The 26,450-nt window shown below is 41.5% G+C and overlaps 1 protein-coding gene across 4 annotated transcripts in view; it reads left to right on the forward strand.

Annotated features, from left to right (window-relative positions):
* Positions 1-3,007: 3,007 nt before the first annotated feature.
* The window catches only part of MARCHF3 (E3 ubiquitin-protein ligase MARCHF3), a 75,950-nt gene continuing 52,507 nt past the window's right edge, over positions 3,008-26,450 (forward strand). The window contains exons 1-2 of one of the 4 annotated variants that reach the window (XM_068927960.1): positions 3,047-3,085; positions 5,766-5,908. The gene's annotated coding sequence lies outside the window, so the exon portion shown is untranslated. Of the gene's footprint in view, positions 3,086-3,629; positions 3,719-5,765; positions 5,909-18,053; positions 18,139-26,450 lie in introns of those variants that run through there. The other 3 variants (XM_068927958.1, XM_068927962.1, XM_068927959.1) reach the window with 3 other exon arrangements.

A 26,450-nucleotide genomic window follows, 5' to 3' on the forward strand; every position in this document is an offset into this window, starting at 1 on the left:
GTAAAAAGAGCTTAAATAAGGAAGGAACCTATTTTCTACTTCTGCCCAATTAAAAAACATACACACAATGCCCTATCTTCCTCCAGTAACTATAAATAACAAACATCCACCAGGCTTACTTGCTTGTGTGTTCTACTTCTCCAACTCTTTGTGTCTTTAAATTGCAGACACTCCATAGTAGGGTTTATCTCTTTTCTTTAGTATAGCGCTTCTAGCACAGTACGCTCCCAGTCCAGATTGGGCTTATGATACGTACTCCTGGCACCTTAAAAAATATTTTCCGTAAAGCATAGAACCCTTTTGGTTCCCAGCTTCTAAACTGTATTTTTCACCTCTCTATTAGCATCTAATTCCCAGAGTAACACAAACAAATGACTCTTCATGTAGACTTAGCTGATTGTGAAAGGTATGAAACTTATTTCAGTCTTGTGCATGCATTTATCATGCATGGCCATCTATATTAGGTACAAGTGCAGCAACACGTGGAAGTACACACAGGCACATATGCACACGTTTGCAAAATCATAGCTCATGTTTTTGCTCAGTGCCAGCATCAGCTTCCAGTCAGCTTTGTTATACTGTACCTGTATCACATGTGTTTTCTACCAGCTCCTACTGGTGAGAAGGCTCCATCCCATCCTTGTGAATAGCTGTGGCATTCACCTAAACAGGAAGGGAACTCAACTGAATATACTGACTTGTGCTTCCCTGGCAAAAACCACCCTCTGCCCTCTACTCTCACCTCTCTTAGCATTTCAAATCAAACTCTAGTTCTTGGTCTTTATCTTCAGGTGATACATGGCATTTGCTCAGGATATCTAAAAGCTGTGGAAGACTGCAGAGAACAGGTACACTCTTGTAACTCTCCAAAAAAGGTAAAGTGAGTTTGTCCAGGAGACAAACGTTTTCGGGTGTCTATTTTGCCTGTGACGTGACCTGCAGGAACTAAGGCTACTCCAGCCTTCCATGTTTTTCCTTGATAGTGCCTTCTGGACTGTACGCAATTGATCAAAACTGCATAGACAAAATACAAAATAAATCCCCTCCAATCACACGCACACACAAATCTTACTGAAACCAAGACACAATTACACCCACTTCTCCTGAGGAGACGATGAAAGAACAATATGTGACATGCATTACTGGAATACACTTTAGCTACTATGGTGATGAGTGTATATAGACTAGAACTGTCAAGTTTAATTCTGAGATTTATTATAAGGCATATATTTTTAGCCGGTCTCCTGAAGAAATGAGACTTGGACCACATAACCATGTATCAGCTTGGTTATTTCCCTTTCCTTCTCCCTTTCCTCTCTTTTAAGCCAGTGACCAGTTTGACAAAGGAGATAAAGTGAGCATAAAGCTCTTATATTCCTATGACTTTCCTGAAGATCTGCTTTCAGGAAGGTGACAGAAATCTCTCCATCAGCTTCCCTTACTGGGAGATACACAGGCTAAGCCACCATACATTTCGGCCAGCTGGTGGCTCCCCAGCAACCAGCAGAAGCGTAGCTCTGTCCTGGCTGTAACATTTAACATCTCTCGTCCAGATGGCATATCACAGGAAATGCGCAAAGGAGCTATGTTGCTGCAGCGGAGCGAAGTTTATGGTTATCCCATAAACTTCCCAGCCCACTGATGACCAGGCTCATGAGTTTGGTTACTCACAAAACACTTTAGTTGGAGTTGCCTGAAAATGGAAGCGTCACTTCAAAGTTCAGTGCTTAAAAAAGAACCAACAACAACCAACCAAACAAAAAAAGGCAAGCTGAAGCTGTGTTTATACACAGAGATTTGATGTGTGTATAGGTCTATATGCATATTTAAGCTTCTGCCCTAGGAGCTGAGGCATCCATTTCAGTAGGGTCTGCATCGTGGTAAGCATCTCTCACTGCAAATCCCATTGCCAGACCAGATCCTAAATGATTTTATTACTGTTCCCATTCCAGTGAACACATACATTTCTGCTTAATTTAATTCACCTGCATACTCCCAAGGTTAACTGAGTGGGAGTTAGGCTTTCTCCTTTTATTTTGATACACAAGTAGCCCCTGTATACAACTTTCATTTTCACCTGGAAGAGCACCTGTATTATCAGAAGCTTACACACACGCAGGTTCAAGGCTATTTTTTTCCCCTCCAGGTGAGCAGAAAGCAAACCGAGGACAAAACCCGAAAATAATTTGACCTGTAGAAAAATTCAAGTATGTCTTGGTGTTTTTACGTTCAGAGGTATTAAGAGGGAAAAAAAAGAGTTACAAAAGCGCAGCAAAATAGATATTATCTCAACCCTGCAGTGTTCATTTATTTTTGAACAAGCAAAGCAAGGTTTCTTGGGAAAGACTACTAAATTGAGCACTATGTATATAAAAAAAAATTAGCTTTTAATTATACAAATTTTCTTCAAGTCTCCTTTAGATTAGTCATTGCTAGCTTAACTGTCATTTTTAGAGACAGCTCTAACTTAGTTTCAGCTGCTGGGGCTTTTTCATGGACAGCAATAAAAGCTTCACAGGCCCCCAGATGTAGCACACGTCAGAGAAACTTTTCTCTAGGACTACTGAAAGCTACTATTTTGAGGCTTTAACCCCTTTGCAAGAAGAAACTGTTGGGAGGATGTTTTTTTCTGGGTTTTTTTTTTTTTGGTTGCTTGCTGTTAATCCAGACACAGGTCTAACGCCGCTCCCATTAACAGCGGCGCACACAGCCTGCCTTAATCCACCCAGCGCTACCCCCCCCCCGCCCTGAAGCGCCAGCAAATCAAGGGCAGCCCCGGCGCCCCTGTTTAGGGGGCCGCTGCCCCCCGCACTGCGGCGCGCAACCACCGCCCGCCCGGCCCCGACCTCCCGCTCTCACGCCCGCCGCCGCCGCCTTTGTCTCGCCGCTGCCGCCGCGGCGGGGGCGGGGGGGGGGAGGAGGCGGTGCTGCCTCGCGGGGGGCGGACCCGCCCCCCCCGGCCGCCGCCGCTGCTGCCGCCGCCGCGCGGGTCAATGAGCGGCGCGGGGTGGCGGCGGCGCGCGGCAGCCTCCCGCCCGCCCGCCCGGCGCGGCGGCGGCGGCGGCGGCGGCAGCGGCAGCTCAGGGTGAGTGCGGGCGGGCCGCGGGGCCGGGCGGGCTGCGCCTCCGCGGGCGTCACCGCCGCTCCGGTTTGGGGGAGGGGGTGGAGGGAGGACGGAAACGCGGTTTTGGGCCGAATACCTGGCCAAATGCCGTGGTGAGGGGCGCCCCAGCCCCGCTCGGGCCGGGCCGGAGCGCGGGGCACGCCGCGGTCGGTGCGCGCTGCCCGTGAGCGCCCGCGGCGTGTCGGTGCCCACGCGCTCAGTTTCGCGATGCCCCACAGTTACTTTCTGCTGGCGGGGCAAGTCGCACCCCCTGTTACTGCCGCATCTGCATTTTTATGGTGCCTCCAGCCGCCTTCCCCGGGCCGTTACGCTGCATGGTAACGAAGGCGGGGGGGGAGGGCGGCGGGACGCGCCCCGCAGCTCCCGCCTGGCACTTGCCGCGGGGAGGGGAGAGCCCGGCCGCTGCGCTGCAAGGCGGGCATGCCCCGCGCCCCGCCGGGCAAAGCCGCACAGCCACAGTAAGGAATGGGCTGGCTTCACGTTAACGGGGCGGGGGGGGGAAGGGGGAGGGTTGCGGATTAGCTGCTGTCTTCACGCAGCTTAATGGGAACGGAGGTCTTTGCATATAAGCCAGCCTGAATAGAGGATAAAGTGGTATGTTCGCTTCTTTGCGGTTTCTGGTTGCGGCTATTTATTTATTTATTTATTTTTGTTTGGTTTGTGTTTTGGAAGGACAGTTGAGAGTCCAGATAAATGAAGTGGGTATAATTAGACACAGCCCAATAAAATGGCTAGCTCTGGGAATACTTTATCTATACTAGGATGAATTATTACTCCTTTTGGTAATATTACTGAAATGTAATTTTAAGTCTATTATCAGAAAAAAATTGCAGTAGCAATAATAAAATGTACAGGTTAATTAAAGTGACTGTTCTAGCTAAAGATTCTTTACTAGAATTAAACTCCTAAGCTATTAGAATTAAGGTTTCTTCGGGATTTGTTTAAAAAAAGAAAAAGCACAGTTCTTCAGAGGTTATAGCAAACCCTGACCATCTGAGATTCAGCCTTGGAGCTTCATGTCCTTTTTCTTTTCTATTTTTTTCCCCTCTGTTTAATAGCCAGGGCTTGCATGGCTCTTTGCAGATATAAGGGATTATGAAACCGCATAATGATGCGTGCATATGTCAAAGAGTTTAACTTTCAATGTATGTCAACAAGTTTTTAAACTTAATTTTAACCCTATGTCTCACTCATCCTTAGACCTAGGGCTGGTAATACCGTGTATGCAGGACACATGCACAGTAATCCGGCAGACTCTGACTGCATACTCTAGCTGTTTCAAAGTGACAAAACCAGTGTACACAAGGGATACTTATCCCTCAACAGTGACTTTTTTGACAAGGATGTTTACAGCCCATCCGATGCCCACTGAAATAACCAGAAAACTCCCACTCATGACTCAAGTCTGGGGGCTTCAGATCAGGCTGTCAGTGCATGGCATTGGAAACTGTCTGGCGCTGATCTGGCGCAGAATACTCCTATAGATAATCCTTGTGCAATCTATGGTTTTTAAAGGGAAAGATGAGGTGGGGAGCGGCAGCAGACAACAACTATTGGGCTTATGGCTTGGTTTATCTAAATGTATTCAACAATTAAAAATAGTCAGAGATGTGCATTTTTTTAATGTTTTAAAAATTGTTGACCTTTAATTAATTGGTAGTGACTTAGTCTGCGGCTGTCTAGTAGGTAGGTGAAGCAACCAACTTACAACTGTTTTTTCTGAGTTAATGGCTATTGTGAGAGTACCCTGGGTGTACAATGTCTGTTTGGAAACTTTCAGATGATGGACTGGTTGAATGCAGTAGTTACAGGCTTACTCAGGTAGCAACCTCCTTTTGCAATATCGGGATTAGTTGCTTGCCAGATTTCTAAGCCTGGAAGGAACACTTTTCTGTCATTTATTTTATCTCTTGCTTAATATAGGCAGCAGACAATTTCACAAGTAAATTCTGTATTGAGCCCGTACCTTCTGTGTGGTCTTCACTTGCTGTTAAAGACAGGCTCCCTCTGCAGCAGGAGTTCAAGCATGTCTAAAACTGCCTCGTGGCTCAAAGGTCTGAGCCCTAAATGAGTGGGTAATATCTACGGCTTCAAATATCTGTAATTAGAATGAGAGTTATTTTGGTCTATCAAAATATAATGTTGTACGTAATACCTATTGAAACACATCAGCATACTTCTTGTGGCATACATACTGGCAGAGCCTCCTTCTCCTCTTAGCATGAGGCTGAAACACTATCTGATACAGAGGTAGACATGGCTCCTTGAAGTGACTTAAGACTTTGCTGTAGGGAAGGGTCTGTCTTCTCTCTGATCAGTGGTACAGAAATGATACCCGGGTTGGTGTCCATCGTGCTTCCTGTGAGACGAGCTTCTCGGAGGACTGCCGTTATTTTTCCCTCTTGGATGGACCTTTCCGTATAATACACGTTAAAGTTACCGGGCTGATGTAACACGCTGTCCATGTGAGCAGCTAATTAAGAGTTTTGGAGCATGTTGAAACAGCATAGGGCAGTGAGCGCTCTGATGCCCGAGAGAGCCCCTTCTGTGTTAGTGCAGGCAGATAAAGCAGGTATGATAGCACATCCTGCTTTTTAGCAGCAGATTTCTTTCTAAAATTCCCCCTTCCACCACTGGTTAGGTGCAGATACTGACCTTCGGGACCCTGCCCAGGACGAGTCGGTCTGTCTGCAGTGGGGCAGCTGGAGAGTAGATGTTTATTTCGCATCCTCCTTTGACACTGCCAGAGCATTTCATATGCACCTGAAGACCAACGTTAAAGAGGTAACAGCGACTGTACAACAAGGACCTCTAGCAGAGTCCCAAGGGCCAAATGTAACAGACTAGTATTACAGTGCTGGGAGGGGGCAACACTGACTATACGAGAGACAAAAGGAGAAAACATGGAAAATAAGGGGGAATCAGGGAGAAAGTTTTCAAGCTTGCTCAGCCACTCTTCCCCACAGCCAAGGGCCAGTGTGGCACGTAAAGGAATTAGGACCTAGCAGAGAGGGAAAAGGCCAGCTTGCCTGATCTGCAGGCTGCAGTGCTAGGTAGAGACAGGCAAGCTCAGGTACTGGCTGTGCTTTTGCCATGGTGATACTGATTTTCACACAGACTAATTTATCTTCTGTACTACTGTGCATAGACTGCTTCTGGTGCCCTGACTCATTCAACTCAGTCCTAACGTGTAGGTTACACTATGCTGCAGAGCGGAGCTGCATTGAAGAACATCATAAGGAAAAATAGGAGAGAAAGAGAAAACAATGAAGACAGTGGGGAAGAGAGGAAATCTGGCATGTTGCTACCGAAACATGTGGCTTATCTAAAAGGAAAATCAATATATGTTCTGCTCCCTCTCTGCCAACGCATTTCAGAATTTATATAGAGTATTATTCCTTCCTTCTCTGCAGTAGATATAATCAAACTCTTTCAAAGGTATGCATAGCATTAGAAACTACATCTACATTGGAAGGATGGCTGGCAGTTGTATAGCTGTTCTTTGCTATTAGTTTTTCCCTATGTCCCTCAATACAAACCTTAGAGGCTTTTCTGCTAACCTTTTGAATGGATTCTTCCTCAGACTGGCACTGATCGAATGATATACTACCCTGAAGATGACTCCAGCTAACCAGAACAAGCCCAGAAGAGCCATTGTGGGCATCCTTCATTTAAAACAGAACGTAGATTATGGAGTGAGCAAAAGAAAGTGAGAGTGTTACAGTGGTACACACAACAGATTTCCACTGCTGAGGGGGTGTCTTCTTTTCCTTCTGAGAGTTGGCAGGAAGAAATACTGCTGCTGCTTAGAGCCACAGTATTAGAGGGAGGAAAAATATTAATGAGACCGTGCAGGAAGGCTTGTCACAAAATCGAAGTACTGAAAATCACCAAGGTGATAGTACAGAGTAGAACGCTTATCAAGGAATTCTAGCTAATACCCATATGTCATCCTTGCTGTGGCAGTCCACTGTGTACTGTAGTTATTCCTCATTTTCTTTATTATGATACTCCCCCCCTCCCGCAGCAGTGTCTCATATCTTTCTTACTCTTGATTTCGTGTAAATATAAAATAAGAGGAAGGAAAAGAGTTAGTAACTCTCACTTTATTCTCTTATAAGCTTCATGCAAGCCACTCTAGACCAGAATTAATTATTAATTCCAATTATATTTTGTGTCTTGAAGATATTGATGATATTTTCAATTCCAGATTGATGTCTCTTCAATTTCCTTTTTTTACTGCAGCAACAAAGCCAGCAAAGCTCTTAAACACATGCCTATTTTTAAGCCTGCCAGCAGTCCCTTTGACTTAATTCAGCTGAATGCCCCGCGGTGGCTAAGGGCAGTCATTTAGTATAAAACGCTGGCTGGCCTGATGGCAGTCTAAGTTGTTATGGTTTGTAGGCGTTTTGTGGGGGGAGGAGAGAAGGAGGAGTTGTTTAACTCTATTTCTTGCTGGAGTCTAGCATGTCTCTGCCATAGCTCTTCTGCATAAATTCTGAAAGCAGGGACGTGTTTGTCATATTAAAAATTCTGATATCGTCATACTACTTTCTGTCCTGAAACCAAAGTCTTTAGTGGAAAAGAAGTTCTAAAAATTTTGCCTCGTTTTGTTTTGACATTTCTAACATGAAATATGTGGTTTCCAGACCTTGCGTTTGAGGTCAGCACTAACCCTTATGTCCATCTCGAGCAAACAGGGTGCTCCCAGCCCTCTTGAGTGTCCCCTTGCAGTGGCGCTCCCTGAGCAAGACTTCCTGTCCCATGAGGTGCTGCCATCGCAGAACTTGGGTACTCACAGATTAATGGTGTCCAGAAACTAAATGCTGAGATTCAGATTAAGACTAGAAACAAAATCCCTTGTGAGATATTCCCAATATAAGGATCCACCAAAACTGGGTGCTGTCCTGCAGGAAAACTTCATTTTGAAAAACCTCCATTTTTGACATGAAAATCATTCATTCAAAATAGTTTTACCAGGCCTTGTTCATTCTCATTGAAAAATCTCAAGATCAGCATTTTAAGATGAAATCTATAGTAGTTACACCCACACAACACTTCATTATAACAAAACCAGATGTTAAATCTGTCTCAGGTATGTCTGTTTCTGGCCTGGAATAAGTCTCTATCCCCAGTCTTGCCACCTTAGCATCCTCCTACATTTCCCTTTCTAAGCCTTTTCTCTGCCTTAAGTCCTTGCGCTTTCCTGTTTCTCCACAGAGCTGCTTTACCTTACGCTTTTTCTTCCCCCTGCCAGCCTCCCCCTCCAAAACGTAGGTGGTAGTGACAGTATATTTGCCGCCATCACCATTCTGCTTTTCTGTTTTCCTTTTCTCCACTCAGTGCCTGTCCGACTACTCTAAACGGTTCAGGACAAGGATTTAAATGACTATTCTGTATTTGTACAATGCCTGATGCAGTAGGGCCCCGTGCTTAACCAAATGAGTACGCTGCTGTAGTAATCATGGTTAATGAGGCTATATCTTTGACTATGACAACAAGATTAATAAAGTGGATAAACTTCCATGTTAAAGTTTTCTCTATTTCTCCTCAGCTGCTATTTATTTTCAATTGTCTTCCCTTCTCAGTAGTGTGCTTTCTTTTTAAAAAAAAAAAAAAAAAAAAAAAGATAGGGGAAATAGCAGAGTCATCACATGCAACCTGTTGTGCTAGGAACTGTTGAATGATATAAACGTCTGTACAATGCCCAAGAAACTTCTACTTATAAGATATGGAACAGGAATGGGACAATTAGGCTTGGCATCATGAACTGACTGGTGTCTTTTAATACATCACAGCAAAGAGGGCTTTTGAGGGTGGAAAATGGACTTTCAGAACTGTTTACATGAGGAAGAAATGTCTTCTTCCAAAGATGTAGAAAAAGGGATGAATGTACATGGGATATAGGACTATTTCGGGGCTAGTTTAGCACCCAAAACTGGGTTATTGTAAGTGCCAATGAAAGGGAGAGAACAAGAATCACTAGCAGGATTAAAGGGAAAATGGGAGGGCAAGTAGTCATAACGCTGTCTTAAGGTGGCTTAAATTGTGGAACTACAGCCCATGTGATTTGCTGAGTGTCACTTAGGAAATCTCTGTCTCCTGGGAGCTTAGTGCTCTAATCTCTAGCTACCCTGTCCTGTTCTTACTTTTTCCTCTTAGTGATATTATTTACAACTGAGTTGGAGCATGCTGACAAATGGAAAGGCTGTTCTCAAATTTATACTGCTCAGTGCAAAGTAGTGGCTAATAATGTCATCCAAAAGCTAGTCATGGATAAGGCAATGAGAAACCTGGCTAGTAAAGCTTGATGAGCCTTGCTGTTTCCAGTTAGCCACAGAAAACGAGACTAAGGTGACAGCCTGGTGGCTCAGATGTAGAAGTCCCTCAGCTCTAAGAATGGCAGCTCTTTAACAGAGCTGAGCAAGCTCAGGCTCTGGGTAGGAGTTAGGCTGGGAGCAACTGTGATGTACTTCTGAATCGCTCTTCCAGGTTTTGGCTAAACAGGAGAGGAAAGAGCCTTTATTTGCTAGTGGATACCACAGCTCACTTAAGGAGTGCTGCCAGTAGAGCTGGTGTGTAGGACCTGTGGGCATGGGTACACCCTCAGTACGGACAGACTCGCTGTGCCAGTGCCCAGAGCTGGCAGGGAGAGGCTAGCACTACTTTCAGAAGCTCTGTTAGCTTGCAGCCCTGACCTGGCTAATGAGTTCTGTCCCTTAGGGTATGCTCAGAGAGTTTTTTGCAGGTAGGGGCAAAATTGTTCTGCCTTTACTCCAGGCTGAATTAGAGCTATTAGCTTATATTCTCCCACATGCCAAAAGCCAGTCATACAGTTGCTTGGCTGGGAGCATAAGAGGATTGACGTTCCTCTTTGCCTGCAAAAGCTTGTGTAAACACACCCTCCTTTGGAGCCATCACTGCTGGTGGTGACCCTGCACTCAAGCTTTTCCAGCTCCTGCAGCTCGAAGCACCACCACCACCAGCACGTCTGCGTCTGCTCGTGAAGCTAGCCTACCACTGCAAGCTGTAATGCTTTCACCCTTTGGGGAGTGTAAAAGCCTGCTAATCTGTTGTCACATGTGGCTGGACTAATGAAACATACAGGAAAGGGACAGGGCAAAGGCAGCCCTGATCACAGACAGCAGTGACCGTGTTACCTGTAACCAAGATGTACACTTCATATCCCAAATCTATTAAACAAGATCCATGGCATGCCTTACAGTGCATGCGTACGGACACAACATTGAAATTTGTAGACAGAGCTTTACAGTTGTTGCGGCAGCCATCAAATTATTTGGAGCAGGTCCCCTACATGGACACAGAAGTTGCTGTCGGTACATCTCAGCACCTGTGGTACCAACACTGGACAAAACCATAACCTGGACTCGCGCATTTTCCTGGGCCCTGCCCCGATGCAAATAAGTTTTTTGTTGTTGTTGTTGCTGCTGTATTTTCCTCTGGTGGTTTCGCTGTGGAATTGTTGGTTTGCTGTTGGCAGACAGATTCTTATAAGCTGAATTTTAAAAACAGGCACAACTGCAGAACAGTTATTTGATATGTGTGTTGTAACAAATTCCCATCTAACAACAATGCATTTGTTATATTTCATTCCTGATAAGTGCTGATTACTAGCATGCTTGTTTCCTGAACAATCAGCTTTCTTTTCTAGTTGTCACTCAGTTTGATTTCCTTATACTGCAAATCAGCATTAACAATATCAGACTCATTCCTACTGGTGAAATACAGAGCTTGACACTACGTTGTGACATCTCAGAGTAAACAGACAGGAGGTCTGACAGACAAATAAACAGAGGGCTGTTTATAAAATACATTACAGCCAAAAGTTTTGTAATCAGTATGGACTGACAAAGAAAACAAGGCATACTTGAATGAAGTGGCAGCTAAAGCGTCTACAGGATATCAATCCTTGCATTCAGTATTTTCATAAATAGAGGTTATGAACAAGTCTATTCTGGATAACTGCCATGTGGTACTACGCATGAAACCTGTACGTCTCTTGGCTCATTTGTAATGTTTGTCCATTTTTTTTAGTAAAATCTTATTTAGGCCCTGAACATTGAAACTATCGTCAGCGTAAGAGAACTGTATCAATTATAAGAGTACCTCCATTCATCTTAACAAACTATGATTAGTTTCTGAGAATGGAAATTATTCTTCTGGAAACACTGTTCTTCTAGAAGCACAAACTAGATTTTTACCCTTTTGTTCCACAATATCTAGCAGACTAAAACCATTTTTTTCTGACTGAGAATAGCAAATGCATTTTTCCAGACCTTGACAAGTGGAGTATTTTCACTTCTCCCCAGATTCCTGAGTGTGTTGCCAAAAATGGTTATATATGTCTCTTACCGTGTCTGTCAGAGCAGTTTAACATCCTCTTCTTCGTTAAAGTCATAGTCCTGGGAAAGTAGAATGGAGTCCCAAACAGGAGAGGAAGAGTTAAAGCTGATTGTCTCAACACATGTATTTTGTGTTAAGTATGAGAAAATTTCATGCTTTTCATGATTTATTTTATTGCCAAATACCCCATCGGGGCAATTTAACCAAAGGCCATCAGAACATGGTTTAATTTGTATAGGTTTCCTGGTGAGAATTTACTATCATTAAACATGTTATGTAAATAATTGTAAAATGTGGTTTCCTGCTGAATGTCTTTAGAAAAGGCAGATATCAGAGCACCACTAATAACAAAATGATTTTGCTAAAGATGACTTCAGCCTCTACATGCATGCCTGCGTACTCACGTCTGGTAAGATAGCTCTGCAAAGTTGTGACAGGAAAGCATTTTTACTGCACAGGCAGTGTGGGTGGGAAACAGCATGAACTTATAGAAAATGTATAGCAGAAGCAGTTGCAATTAGAAAGAATCCATAATGGTTACACACATAGCTGAAATACTTCTGAAGTAATGTGAGTGGGTCTTCTCGAGCAAAGCCAGAGCCGGGCATGTGCTTTTCCACGTGTGAATACCGTGCTTTGAAAGCGCCTTTATGATTCACAAAAGCAGCTGCTTTAGAACTGAAGTGGCCGTAGAGTTTTTGAAATACATTTAAATAGGTATATTGCAAGCTGCTCCCATCTGTTTTGAAGATTTGGGAGAGCCGAGTTTTGGGAATGCATTTGTTCAGCAGCAGCAATGACATGGGAAGTACAGCGCTGTTAGTCATTCTAAGTAGTCCTTTCTCAACTCACTTAAGGTCTGCAGATCAAAGCCAGCAAAGAAAATCAAATTTTGAGTAGGCTTTGCTAGATAAGTAATCAATCTGCTTTCTGCAAAGTCTTCAGAAAGGTAATTTACAATTAACCGGGTATTTAACAAACGGGGAGGGAGATTTCTAAATTACAGTTCTTCAGATATTTCTGATAATAGTTATTAACACTTAATGCTGTCTTTCAGTCTCAGTGGTTAATTAAAATTAGTTTTTAATCCCTTCATTTTGTTTTCCATGATTTTAACATTTCCTTTTCTTTATACTTCTGTCCCTTTGGATTACATTCTGCTGTCTGTGGCTGTACGAGGAGGTTTGGAGGTTTGCTTTTGTGCAGCCGTGGCTAATGTAAACCACCCATGTGGCAACTTTAGGACAGTTTTGAACACTGTGACCATAATACTTTTTAACTAAAACACATGACAATTTTTACTATCTCTGTGCTTACTTGGGGTTTTAGCTTTGTGTTAAGAGCTCTTGTGGAAATATCCTATAAAACCAAATAGAGATGAAAACTAATTGATTTCTCTATAAGTTACTGTGAAAAATCTGAATAACAAGTTGAAGAAATTGTCTTTTCTGTGAGTTTTTTTTTTCCGCTGTTGAAAACAGAAGAGTTGCTTTACGTTCTGTAAGACTTTTCGTAAGGGAAGAGATCATGCGTTATGCATTTAGAAAAAAAACTTTGAAAAACGAAATAAGAAGTGATGTGGTTATTGAGAATCATTTGTATCCTCAAAGTTTCACTAATTCAAAAGCGTATTACAAGAGCACTTCAGGTTTCTTAGATGAAGATTTTGCTAGCACTGTCATAGTGGGCTTCTGGCCAAGAAGTAAACAGATGTAAAATGCACTTTTAAAATTTCAGATCTGAGCTTTAAGCTTTGAAAATCCTATATTAAACTGAACAAGGAGGTTACTCAGTGGTGTAACATGAGACAGGAAATACCTCAGTTAAGATTAGAAACCAAACCGATGCATCTTGCCACTCTATGCTATTGTCCATTGTGCATATCTGAACGACTCCATGGGGCTGAATGTCTCAGTTTAACAGCTTTAGGAAGAACTTTGTTTGTCATTCCCAGTTGTCTCCAGACAACTCAGTTCCTCAGTGAGAAAAGGTGAGAGTTGTTTAGGCTTGTCCACTGCCAACAAACTCTCTACAGCAATATCTTCATTGAATGTATGTACTAAGCCTTGGTATGAAAACAAAAACTGCAAGTTGTGTGTGCGTATATACATACACACATTATTAAAAAATATTCTATGAATGAAGAAAGGGCAATCCTCAGACAAAGCGGAGGACTTAACTCAAAATTCAAATGTCTGCTCTCATTTTGTGCAAGTCTCATCTCTGCCTCTGTTTACCTGTGAAATAGCTGAGCCTTGTTATTCCTATCTGAGAATACATTTAGGAAGGATTAGGTGACGCATGCGAATCAAGACACTATTGAAAGGCCCAGCATTATGATCTAAAATAATTCTATGCCCTTGTAAAGAATAGTTTTTAATCTATTGATTACGAAAAGAGTGGCATATTCTATCAAGGGAAAAACTGCTTGCATCTAATGGGATAAAACTTAACCTACCTAGCTAGCTACCTTTACTTAAATTCCCGGGTTGCTCAGCATACTGTTTTACTTAAATGGTCTACCGTTAGTCTTCTGTTGCCCACCTCAAGTATTTAGCTCGTATGTAATAGAGTTTAATTCCAACATGCTGACTATATATAATTTGTCAGTTTCGTTTGTTCACTGTGTAATCAGAGAATCCCATGACTATTCAGATGCTTTTTTCTTGAAGATGTATGAATCCCAAATAAAAAACTTGATAAAAACATTTTATATATAATTTATATATAATGGATTACAAGCTGAACTGAGAGTCACAGAAAAGGAAAAAGGCAAAAGGCACATACTTTCACAGATTCATGTGAATCTTCAAGGTTTTATAGGAAGACAAAAAAAATCCCAAAGACCTCATCTTCAAAAATTGTAATTCATATATATATATATATATATATGTATACATATATGTATATTAAAGCTAAATATTGGAGCAGAACAAAGCTTTTCTGCATGCGATCTACTTATAACAGTAAATTTGCTGGTGCTAGACCGAGACTTAGCTTTGGGTACTGATAGAAACCATCCCCTCATGCTAGATAAAGCATTTGAACGCATGCCCAAAAAGCCTGGGGTTATTTGGATGAGTAGATAGAGGCATGCAGCGATGATTGAATTTGAATCTGTTATGAGAGCAAGTATTCGTTCACTCACTAGAAGTCCTGAACAGAAAAAAACTAAGCTTATAGGGTACACAGCGCAGATGGCTGCTGCTAGTAATTTACAGAAACGTCTAGGCTCGCATTTTCAGGGCAGTTCTGTGAATTAAACCCTTTACCTTTAGGCAGCAGGATTCAAATTACCCTATCACAGCCTTTTTAAAGAAGCTTTTAGAGGACATTTTACTTGTAGGGAAGCCTCAAGGGGCACGTGACCCTTCAGTTAAATTCCAGATCCAAAATCTTTGTCAAGGCTATACACAGGACCTAGAATTCCCTCCCGCAGCAACAGCTGCTTTTTAGAACTGAGAGGGGTACAGCGGTCTCGCAGAAACCAACCTTGTGCGACATGCTGGTCCGGGTCATTGAGCAACAGCGGGATTTTACTGCCTCTTTGTCTTAATCGGGCTTCTCTCAGAGAAAATAGGGGACAGGTTGGTAGTGCTGTGCCCGTGAAACTCATTTATAGCCTGTCACGACATTGCATCTCGCCCTGTGTGTTGGGGCTACAATATGTGACATAAAAATGCTCTCTGGACAAAGTGATCCTAATTGGGATGGGACTCCTCTGAGTCTGTGGTTGGCTGCTCAACTGCCATTGTATGCTACCTCATCACATCAATTTTTGTGCTGCACAAAGTAATTGGAGGACAGGCCCATTGTGGAGGTAATGGGATTGGTCTCCTGGGAAGATGCCAGTACCTCTATCTGGTGATAGTCTTCCCTAACAGAACAGAAAGTGGTGTGGATGATGGTTTAATTTGGGCACAGGATTTCTCCTTGAGTCTAGACATTATAGTCATTAACTGGGTGACAGGACGTCATACACTGGGATTCAAGCCCTGTCCTGGGATCCAGTGCAGCTGAAGATCCTGCTGGCCTCGGCAATGCCTAGGAGTCACCCTGGGAATACAGAGATGAAACAAAGCCTGGGTTTTATAAACACAAGCTAAAACCTGCTTCTGTTCTGTTTTGCGGAAGTGAAGTAAATGGATGACAAGTATCTAAACAGATGAGTTAATTTGAATGCTGTCCTACATAGTGTTAGTATGTATTTCCTAATGAGGAATTACGAAATTCTCCCTTTGGTGTATATAGCAGTCATACTTAACTATTTACAAATGATGCAACATTTTGGAGTAACTATGCCTATTTAATCAACTAATTTTTTGGTTTCTTTATTGTGAATTTGCACAGAAGACAAAGAACAGAGCCTTAATACGTGTACCTAATATGCAGTTGCTATAAAAGAGTGATTAATGTGATCTATGGCTTTTGCTGTGCTAATGATCTCTTTAAGCTACAGCAGTGCCTTCATTTCCCCCCACTTTTTCACTGGGAAATTTCTGCTTAGCTAGTTTGGTTTTTTTGACCTCCTGAAGCCTTTGACATTTTCCCCAGTCCTAAAATAAGAGCTGCTATAGTTGGCTAGAAGCATTTTATGCTGAAAAATATGTGCCATAATAGATGAAGATGACAAAGTAGGAAAATCGGTTAAAAATGACTGAATAGGCCCTGCTCCCTCCAGGAAGGAAAGGCTTAGAAATCTGAAGCCTTGTGCAATTTATTCCTTTATGAATGTACTAAAACAAGAGATACCAAATTGGTTAACTACTTGGAAGGAGTCCCCAAACTTGACTTTCTGACATTGATTTCAAAGCCTCATGATAATCACTCCATTTTCAACCAAGTTCTCAGATGCGTCTTGTAGGCGACTCCTACCCTCCTGTCCTCTCTGCTTCTCTTGATTATATTGATCTCATATTCCTCTTTGACAACATATTGATATGAATCTCCTGGGACTCCTCTGGACAATCCCACTGTCTTCTCTTTTAACAGATCGTCTTTCTTTTTCCCTTGGCTCTGTCCGCACTGGAAGATGGCCCTGGTTCCCTTTGAAAGGAAACTTTGGCTGCAGGCAGGGGGTGAGGGCCAGTGAGGCAGGACTATGGGGAGTCCCTGTTTCACCATCAGGCTGCATCAGGGCATGCTTAAAGAGCCTAGGGCTATAGCGCACAGCACTTCTGCCCTGCTCTGCAGACGCAGTCTATTTTGAGTCCTTTATGGCCTTGTTCTTTTCCCTCCTCAGGGTTATTTAAGATGACCCCTACTGTCTTCACTAATGAATAACAATTAAACCTCTTTCCGTCTCCTTTCTTAGTATTTAGCCTTCTATCTAGCCTTCATTAGCCCATCTCTCTGAGGCTATCTGGATGGGGGTCTCTCTATAAACTTAAGCATAAATTAACACTGGACTGTTCTTTTCCCTCCTGTGTGAACTTGGCTGTTGTTTTTCCTTTTTCTTGTTCTCAGTCTAGATTGTCAGACCCCTAACCAAGACCTATAATCTCCTGCTTGTTCGTACTGCATACCAAGCACAGTGCTGTTAGTTATTCTTCCACGATATCTCTGTGGCTGTCCATTTTCTCTCTAATCTTGTGCTTCAGCAGGCCCTTAACTTCCGATTGCTCTTACTTGTTCTGTCTGATGGCCACATGACTCCTTGACACAGATTTGTCACCTCCTCTTTGGATGCCTCCACTGAACTAAATTCAAATCCTCTTTAAAGTCCCATGTTACTTCACATCCCTGCTGTCTGTCTTTTGTAATACGTTATACCCACTTCTGTCGTCTGCTTGACCATTCCATTCTGGCTTGCCTCATTACATCATTTGACTGAGTCTCTTGTAACCATTTCTGTATTTTCTTTTATGCTTCCACTTGTGGGAAGCTGTTCTTGACCCTGGCCTCAAACGTTCTTTCCTCTCCTCTTCCAAACCCTTCGTGAAGATAAATGTCTGCCACAATGCCTACAAGGAAACTTGCTGACTGATAATGACACATGAAGGGTAATTGCTAACAGTTCATATATTCTACTTGGAAAAATTATCCTCGACCACTTGTGCAGTAGTTCTCAACATTAGCTATATATAATTAGAGCTGACAGTCCATTGTAGTTAAACAAAAGCCTCATCTCATAAATAATCACTGTAGCAACACAAAAGGTGAATTGCCTAGACGTGACCACCCTGTACTGAAGTAACTTTTCTTATATCTTAATCTCATCTTGTTTAACCTCCGTTGCTTTTTTTGGATTTGAACGATGAATGCTTTAGGAGAGGGAGTCTACCTTTTTTTTTTCCTGTTTGGAAAGTACCTCGCATATTAGCATAGCCAAATGCAAACCAGAAGCAAATCATCTTTGATTATAACGCCACTATTAATATAGAATAAGTAGACACGGCATTCCATAGGCGTTCTGTTGTAATTTGGCATGTGATGTACTTGTTATCACATGCTGCCAGATTCTGGAAAGCCAGAACAAAACTGCAGCTTCAGAGCTAATCAAGGCTAAAGGTCTGCACATGCACTGTTACTCATTACACTGTCAGATAACAAACTGCTGCAAACCAACTGGGTATTTTGAGACTCTGACTTCATATGTTACCAAGAGGAACACCAAAGCTAACAAGGGCCGATACACAGCTCTGCAAATGGTAAAGTTTCCTCTTACTGTCTAGAAGTTTGAGAAGTCATTGAGGCAAAGGAAAAAAAAAAAGGAAGAAATAGCTTGGGAAGAGGGAGTTCATATTAATGTACGTGTCCCATTCTAGATGCCTAATGTTTTTGATAGTAAAAAAGACTGTGGTCTCATTTAGCCTGCAAAAAGAATGATTGCATTGTCTCTGAATTGCTGAATATTTTGTTTAATATCTGAGAAAGCTAAGTAGCAACAAACAACAGAAACACAACAATAGTTCTTAAAAAAATATAGCTTCAGGGCTGTTGGCTTGGCTGCCAAGAGGCTTGTGTTCAGTAACTGTACCGCAAAGGGCTGAGAACAGTTTAAGTTTGTTCACTGAGGGAGTTTGTAGCTCACTGGTGTCTGTTGGTGATTAACTCCAATATATTACAGGGAAAAATATATAAAGAGATTGGTAAACAACTAAACATAGCTTTTCTTTTGCTTGTTTACTATAAAAAATAAAATCATTATCTGTTTTGCTTTATTTCTCTACGTATTGGTAATGCTAAAAACAATTTTGACCTAGTGGCATTTGTTATGAAGATAACTACCAAAGGGGAGTCCTTATGAACAAATTGCTAATACTGGTCTTAGGATTTAGTGTATTTCTCAGCAGCAGGCACAATGCTGAAGAATACTTGCTATTTCTCTTGACTTTAGCTTCAACTGTGATTCATGGGCAGCTTTCTGACCTGGGCCTTTATTGCATCAAAGGATCTTCAAGCAGAGATCAAGGGGTTTGGGGCATTTGTAAATATGACAGGGGAGAGTGTTCTTTTATTTTCCTTAAGTAGTTGAGAACATAGCCATATGTGAAAACTCTGTAAGAATTGCAACAATAAACCTTTTCCGCAGCGTTCTCGCACCTGCGTAAAGACACATTTGTGGACAAATTTGCAATTATGTAGAATTTACTGTCACAGCAGCTGCAAGATACAATACAAATAAAGCAGTATGTCCCGCCTCATTAAATGGGCAGTTTTGTTTGTTATGTGATCCAGATGGTCTATTAAACAAAAACTCTAACTCCTCCCCTTTCGTGTCTGTTCATTTTTTTGCTTCGTATTAGAGCAGTCACCACAGAATCTCGCACTAGAGACAACGTGGACTTTTAAAGTGGGATAGGAAATCTCGAGTAGAACAGACTTGCAGAAAACTGTCAATTAGTACAAGAAGAGATCCTGTCAACAAAAACACCCTAGTCATTTAGGAAAGATTAAATTCTGACTCTGTCTCTGATCTTCCCATCAGTTTACTGTGGCTTTATAGACAAATAGTGGGAAACAGCAGAAGGTAGGTTTTTCCTCCTCTAAACTTTTGTGTATAAATATTTTCAGCACTCTCTCTCCCTTCCTCTTAATATGACAAAGGAAATTGCCAGGACTGAATCTGAGCATTTGCACATTTCTTTTCAACACACAAAGCAAAATACCAGATATTTTTCCTTCCCTATACTCTTTCAATTCTGAACCTGAAGCTCTCATGTGAAAAAGAGCTTTAGATCAGACACGTACAGTTTGATCCCAGAAGGAATCTGAGGAAGCGTGTAAGGACAGGCTAGCCTGCAAACTGGAATTCAGTCTTAACAGCAGTGAACATTAACTGTGCTCAGTAAAACTTCATGCAGATAGCAAGACACCGTCTAGAGATGCTTTGGATTTGATCCTGTAACATTTATCTTATCATTGATCTCAGTGGGTGTTGGATCAGCTCTTCACAAAGTACTTTGTGCTTAATCTTATTTGGCAAGATGGAAAAGATGCGGATAGAAGTTTAAATCTGCTAGTTGCTTTGATTCTTTCCAGCAAAGAGACATTTGAAGTCTGCTAATTTGTCTGCCTTCATATGTTTTAATGCTGATATAAAGACACCAGATACTTTGTTTTGACTCTCCTGCTCCCAATTCCTTTCTTCTTTCTTCAGCATTCAGTATTTTTGCAAATACTGACTGGCTCAAAGTTTTTTCTGTACCACTTGCTTCTTGTATCAGTGTAGACTTGGAGAAAACATTGCTGCCTGAAGTACACTGGAAATATTTGAGACTTCTGGGGCTTGATAGCAAAATCGTAGGGTTTTTTTGAGTTTTTGCTGTGCTGTTCTTAGGCACTTCATGCTGTTTTCTATCCTTTCTCACAACATGAACCTTTCACATGCAGCTGCCAGTGCCTTTCACTGTAGCATTGGTAAGCGTTGTACAGTCCATTCTCTCGGCAGTGCTTTTTCTTCGTTTGGTTTTCACGTAAAGGGAAAAGGTCTGGGTAGGTGACATCTTCACCATGCAGGTATAGATGTTTAATCAGCAGTGGTAAATCTCTCTACTATTTTGCTAAGGAGAACAGCTGAGATTAAAATATACCTTTCCTCTGAGGAGCGTCTGATCCTGCAAGATTTGGAGAGAAAGAGAGACAGAGAGAGGCAGGCAGGTATGGTGCTCTCTGAGGTGCAATCAGTGAAAGCGATGCCAAATGATCCTTACAAGTTGGCAGAGCCCTGCCATTATTCAATCTCACTTTTAAACTTTGGTTATATCGAATATTGCTGCTGTGGTAGCACAGCCTCTTGGAAGATGAAGTTCAGTCTAAGCAGTTAAAACAGGAGCCTTGGCAGGCAGGGCTTATTCCTGCCACTGCTGCTCGTTCTCTATACAGTCTGGAGAAAGACAGGCAGTTTCTTTCCACCTCATCTTTATTATTTGTAAAGTAGAAATGATTGCCTTAAAATGATGATTTGAGTAATATTTTAGAATGCAGATCCTTTGCTAAAAAGGAATTGTAGCTTTTCATACTATATGTAATTTTAAATACTGTGAGAATAGCAGCGGTCTTTTTCTGTAATGGTTGAAGGACCAGATTCCTTCCAGATATCTTCTAAGGTCATACTAGCTAGGCAGATTTCCTCCAGAAAATCTACCAGCAAATGTGTCACGCAGGCTATAATCCCCCTTGGCAATGATCACCAATCGCTAGGTTTTCCTTAATGGGAAAACCAAAGGGAACGGCGATTTTTCTTTTCACTAGCGTTGCGTTTTACTTCCCTAGCTGCTTCAGTTGCACAGTTCTTTCCTTTTCAAGGTTACTTCAGTGCTTGTACGCAAAATGATTGTGATCAAAAAACTTTATTTCAGAAATAAGTTTGAAAGGGCCGTTTACAAGGATAGAATACACTTTCTTGATTTCTAAACTTTTCCAGCCTGAGTTGATTTTCTTAACTTTATAAATTTATTCCCCTCCCCCAAAAAAGCATATTTTTACTTTTTGCTGGTCTGATTTAGCTTTTGCAATTGATGGGATATTGTTGCTAGTTGATCATGCTTCTATTGTCTTCCTTTTCCTCTCTGTATCTGCCTTACTTCATCTACTTTCTCTCCTGCTTTCTTTTATCTTACTTTTCTCCTATCCTTGGTGGTCCCCATCAAGGCTTCTAGCACCAGACACTACCAGTTTTCACTCTCTCCAGTAATTCCCGTCAGGTAGATAAGCACTAGAATTAGATGCTGTCTGTAGAACTGTACCACAGCATTTTTCATGCTGACAAAGAAGTTCTGCAGATGAACAAGGCATTCATCTGTGAAGTCAACTGCATATATTATAAACAACAGGAGGTAGCACTGTGGTCTTCATGTCTTAGACTCTCATGGGTAGAGCTCTGGAACAACTTTGCATACTGCTAAAGTTATACCCAGAGAAGTAAGGACATTTAAGTTGTAAGAGCTCATCATTTGATCTCTATCGTTTAGCTGAAAAGAGTCAGAAGTCTTAGAAGGCTGAGGCAAATCTGACAGTGAATATGCCAGGTAGGTAAGATTAAGAGGCTGTGTCTTTAGGGATGCTAGATGTTTGCAAGAGGTGTTAATATGTCTTTTGGGTCAAATGAGACACAGTCTTGGAGAACAAACTGGCAAGATGGCAACCTAGTCTGCATTTCAGAGCTGATGAGTAAACTGTTTATCAGTATATGCTAGTGCCTCACCCTGTTAGAGACAGTGCAGTAAGAAGCATTTATTGCATTATCTACTACAAGTCCTCTATAGCTGTCTGCTTCTGATAAAAATCCTGTTATGGATCTATGGGCCTTTCAGAAAGTGAGGCGTAGGAATATGAGCAAAATGTATTTCTTAGTGACTGTAATCATGGATCCAGGCTATCCTTTATAGAGGATTCGCTATTTTATACGTGAACTCCTGCCATCTGCAGTAGGTGAAAGCAGATAAGATTCACCTCAGAGCCAGGATTTGGCCAGTTAGAGATGATGCCCTTAGATCCACAGAGGTTGTCTCAGCTGACTTGCTTTCTGGCAAGGGGGCCATATCCCTGCTTGGCACACTGAGCCTGCCCCAGAGCTGCTGGTGGACTCCAAAACTACAGTTAGATTTTTGGGCCTTTTTACTCGAAGGAAGGAATGACATAGGTAACCAAATAAGAATTTTTTCTTGTCTAAGGCTGTTACTAACGTACATTGAATCCTCATTTGAGAGGGTTAGGATTTTGGTGCTAATCTGTAGGTTTTATTATTTCCTCTCAGCACATGAGAAAAGCAAGCTGCAGATGGATATGCTGTTAAATTTGTTATCCCACTGGAGCAAGTACATCAAAAGATTGGCAAGTAAAAGCAATATTTGGCATGTTTTCAAGACTAATTTTTTTTTGCTGCATTTTGAATACAAATTGATACAAGATGACTTACTTTCTGTGTATCACGCTTTTGTGCTCAAAAATGAACTCATCCTTGAATCGCATCTTTATGTCTCTCCTCTTTTATTTTGCACCACCATCATGATGCATACTCCAGTATGGCAGACAAGGACACAGAACAGAAGGTCCTGCTTTAGGAGACATGTGCAAAAGTATCTTGGATATCACTGCACTCTGATCCAGCCTGGCTAATGGTCGTTCAGCATACATTGTTAAGGTATATGGCTGACATCTAGAAAGGAGATGAGAATACCATTTGTAAGGGGTTCCGAATTGTTTCTGGAAACAAGAATAACACTTAGAAATCCTAGGTGTTAGAGTTGCAGTTTAAAGACAAATTAGCAGTAGCATGCACGTGGTGGTGTTTGGTTACCTCTGATTATGGATCTCTGACTGAAAGTTTGTAGTAGATCTATAAAGAGCCAAAGCTGGAGTAATTATCCTTGCACCACACACAGAAGTAAAAACTATTGTGTGCTCCTATTGATTATTCTGGCTCAGTAATAGGAATGGAGCCATTTTATTGCATTGCAGGTGTTGGCTGAGAGACCAGTACTCTTCTTTCATGCTTGGCAAACAGTTTTCCTAGAACTGTTAGCATTTTCACAGTAAGTAGAGTATATGGCTTCTCTGGATTTCACATGGCATGAACAAAACGCCATGGGCGCAAGCTGTAAATCAATTCTGAATGGTAGTTAGTACACTGAAAAAAATCTTAGGGGAGTTATGTTAGCTTGGTATATTAAGCATGCACTGTGCTAGACACATTTGTCACTCTGGGGAACGTATTTAACAAGGAACATAAGACAGTGCTAATGAATATGAGGGAAAGAAGCAATAATGGAAGTGGTTGTCAGCTGTTAATTTTTGTTATTTAAGAAAGACAAGTTTATACTATACTAAAGATTTTTAAAGTGTTACACTATAATATAGGGGTGTTTAAAACTGTATGCGAGGATGCTGTGCTATTGCCGACAGCATTTTCATGCCAACAGTATTTTTTTCTTCCCCTGTGTGTTACATTTTATGGTTTGGTTCACTTTATCAGTGCTACTGGCAGCTCTCCAAATCCTGCACTCCATCCAAAAGAGGCAGCCAAAGTGAAGCTGTGCCAAACCACAACTAATGCATTGTTGGTTAGTTCAGTTTTTTGTTTTTGTTTTTTTTTTTTTAACAGGTAGGATTTACAGTATTTAGCAAGCAGTCATTTACTGACATTCACAGCAGTGGTTGAGTTTCTCAGGATATATGTTGAAAAAAGAACCAAAAAAAAAAAAAAAAATCAGGAAGGGCCTAAGGCAAAGCCTCAGACCTTAACACTACCTGTCTTTGGTGTGATCTGAACCTGAATCTATTCCGTGCATTTGGGGTCTATTCTGCTTTTGTTTTGGAATTTCTGCTTGACCCGACTTGTTTTAAATGCTCATTTTTTGTGTTTAAGATGGTGTCACTTGTAACCTGTGGGATGGGGTGGAAATCACTCCCTTGAGCCATATCTTACCCCTCCCTGTCTCCATGCTACAGCTGCTGTCGAAAAATCAGTGAGATAGGAATGTGGATCAAAGGTAGCATATTGTATATGTCTTAGATATTTTTAATGATAAAAATATTACTTGAAGAAACACTGACAGCTTTTGTCAGAGTCTGAGAAACTAGTTACAGTATTTGTATATTCGCATTTGAGCATTTTACATCTATAGATTATTCTATACAAAGTTGTCTGATCTAATTTAAGGAAGGAGAGAAACATGCTAAAAACGGATGCATGGAAGTGGAAAAAAATCACCCCCAAATAAAGGTATGAGACTTAATTCACAGTCTGCATGCATCTTGGTAATCATTCTGACAAGTGCAAATGGCAGTATGTTATACCTACTTTTCACATACCAGATTATGCAGAGAAACGTCAATGGTGTCTCTAACCCAGTGTTTGTTTATGAAAAAAGTAGCAATAGGTACATGAATAATTTAAAAGACTACCTCTACCTCCAGTGTTTCCTCTTTAAACTCTGCAAGGTTAAAATTTTAAACTGATGCTAGTTTTCTTTCATATTTTCAAATTAAAGGTCTCTATATCTGGTTCATTGCTTATTTTTCCCCCCACTGGCTTTTTTTAAGAAGTGTGTAATTTTAAAGTATGAAATAACTGATCAAGGCCTAAACTATTCACTGTTTGGTTTCCCATACTCTGTTAAGAGAACCCCAGTGCCTCATCTTTTTATACTGCTTGTGAAATAGTTTGTCTTAAATCTGGTGATACTGTGATATTGCTGCATGCTAGAACAGGATTATAGGTGAACTGAAGACTAACATTTGCAGAAGGGGTAGTTGAGACTAGCTGATTCAGAGTTGCTGAGTGCCCGTATTCCTTACTGGCTTTGTTTCAAGTTGCCAATGCCTTTTTTGGTGATTAAGTGCAGAAAACTCACAAAAAGCAAGGTTGATGCACTGCCCCTCTGTACCCTAGTAACAGAAGATTAAAACAAACAAACAACCTCACACATCCAACCAACACATCACTGGGTGATGGGGCCGATTTCTCCAAGGTAAAGCATGGAAAAGCAGCTCCTAGCATTGCAACAGAACGCAGTTTTCTAGAAGCTGACTTGCAGTAGCAATGCACGTCTCTGACTCCTTCTGCACGCTGGCCATCCTGCCTAACCTAGTTCATTGAGCTGCACAACAGTGACTGGCAAAAACCACAGCAGAATTTGCATGGCCTGGCTTTAGGGCTAGCAGCAGAGGCCATCAGAGGCACTCGGGAGCACAGCAAGAACACAGTGAAACAGAAAAAGGTAGAAAGGATAACAATGAAGTTCAAGTAAAGCAAGTCTTTTGTTTTATACCAAACTGCAGATGTGTGCAAGGGTTATGACCAAATTTCATCCTGCTGCCCAAGATGATGTTGACTGTTTTGGCTGGACATTTATTCTGCTATGAAAATATATCTAAATATATCTCTAAACCTGGTGCAAAAATACTTTAGGTTGGATTTACAGGATGACTCAGGATATCAAAAAAACAGATTTGTGCAACAGGAATGAGAATATATTTGAATTCCCGTGACATCCTGGTCTTTTTTTTTTTTTTTTAAAAAGGAGGGGGATTCAGAACTCTAACTTGGCAGGAGATAGCTGCAGAGTTTCAATGCATGCTAACAAAGAAAGTTCTTCCTACACAGAGAGATAGTATTAAAGGAGAAGCAAGGAAGTATTTTGTGTCTCCTCATCTTCTCAAGCTTAAAAAGAATCTGAAAGGGTTTTTATTAAATGTCTGGGGTGGGAACGTGGTATTTGTTTCAATTTCCTGTTGTTCTCAGTGGAGGATTCATTGAAATAATCATAAGTTGGAATAAGAGTTCAGTCAGCCTCTGCTTGGAAGAGCAGGGAACGGTCTTTCATAAAGCTCTCTGTGCACATTATTTTTTTATTAAAGACTAGTTAGATTTAAAAACCTCCAAACCTCATGTTTGAAATTTTTTCCCTTCTATTTACTTGGATTTCCCTTGCAAAATGTTATAATCAAAGTAATTTTTTAGTTCTCTGAGGATTCCCAATTCCGAAATGGAGAAGTCAAGTGTCTAGTTTTTTTT

This window comes from Struthio camelus, chromosome Z, assembly GCF_040807025.1.
Source record: "Struthio camelus isolate bStrCam1 chromosome Z, bStrCam1.hap1, whole genome shotgun sequence".
Lineage (NCBI taxonomy): Eukaryota > Metazoa > Chordata > Aves > Struthioniformes > Struthionidae > Struthio > Struthio camelus.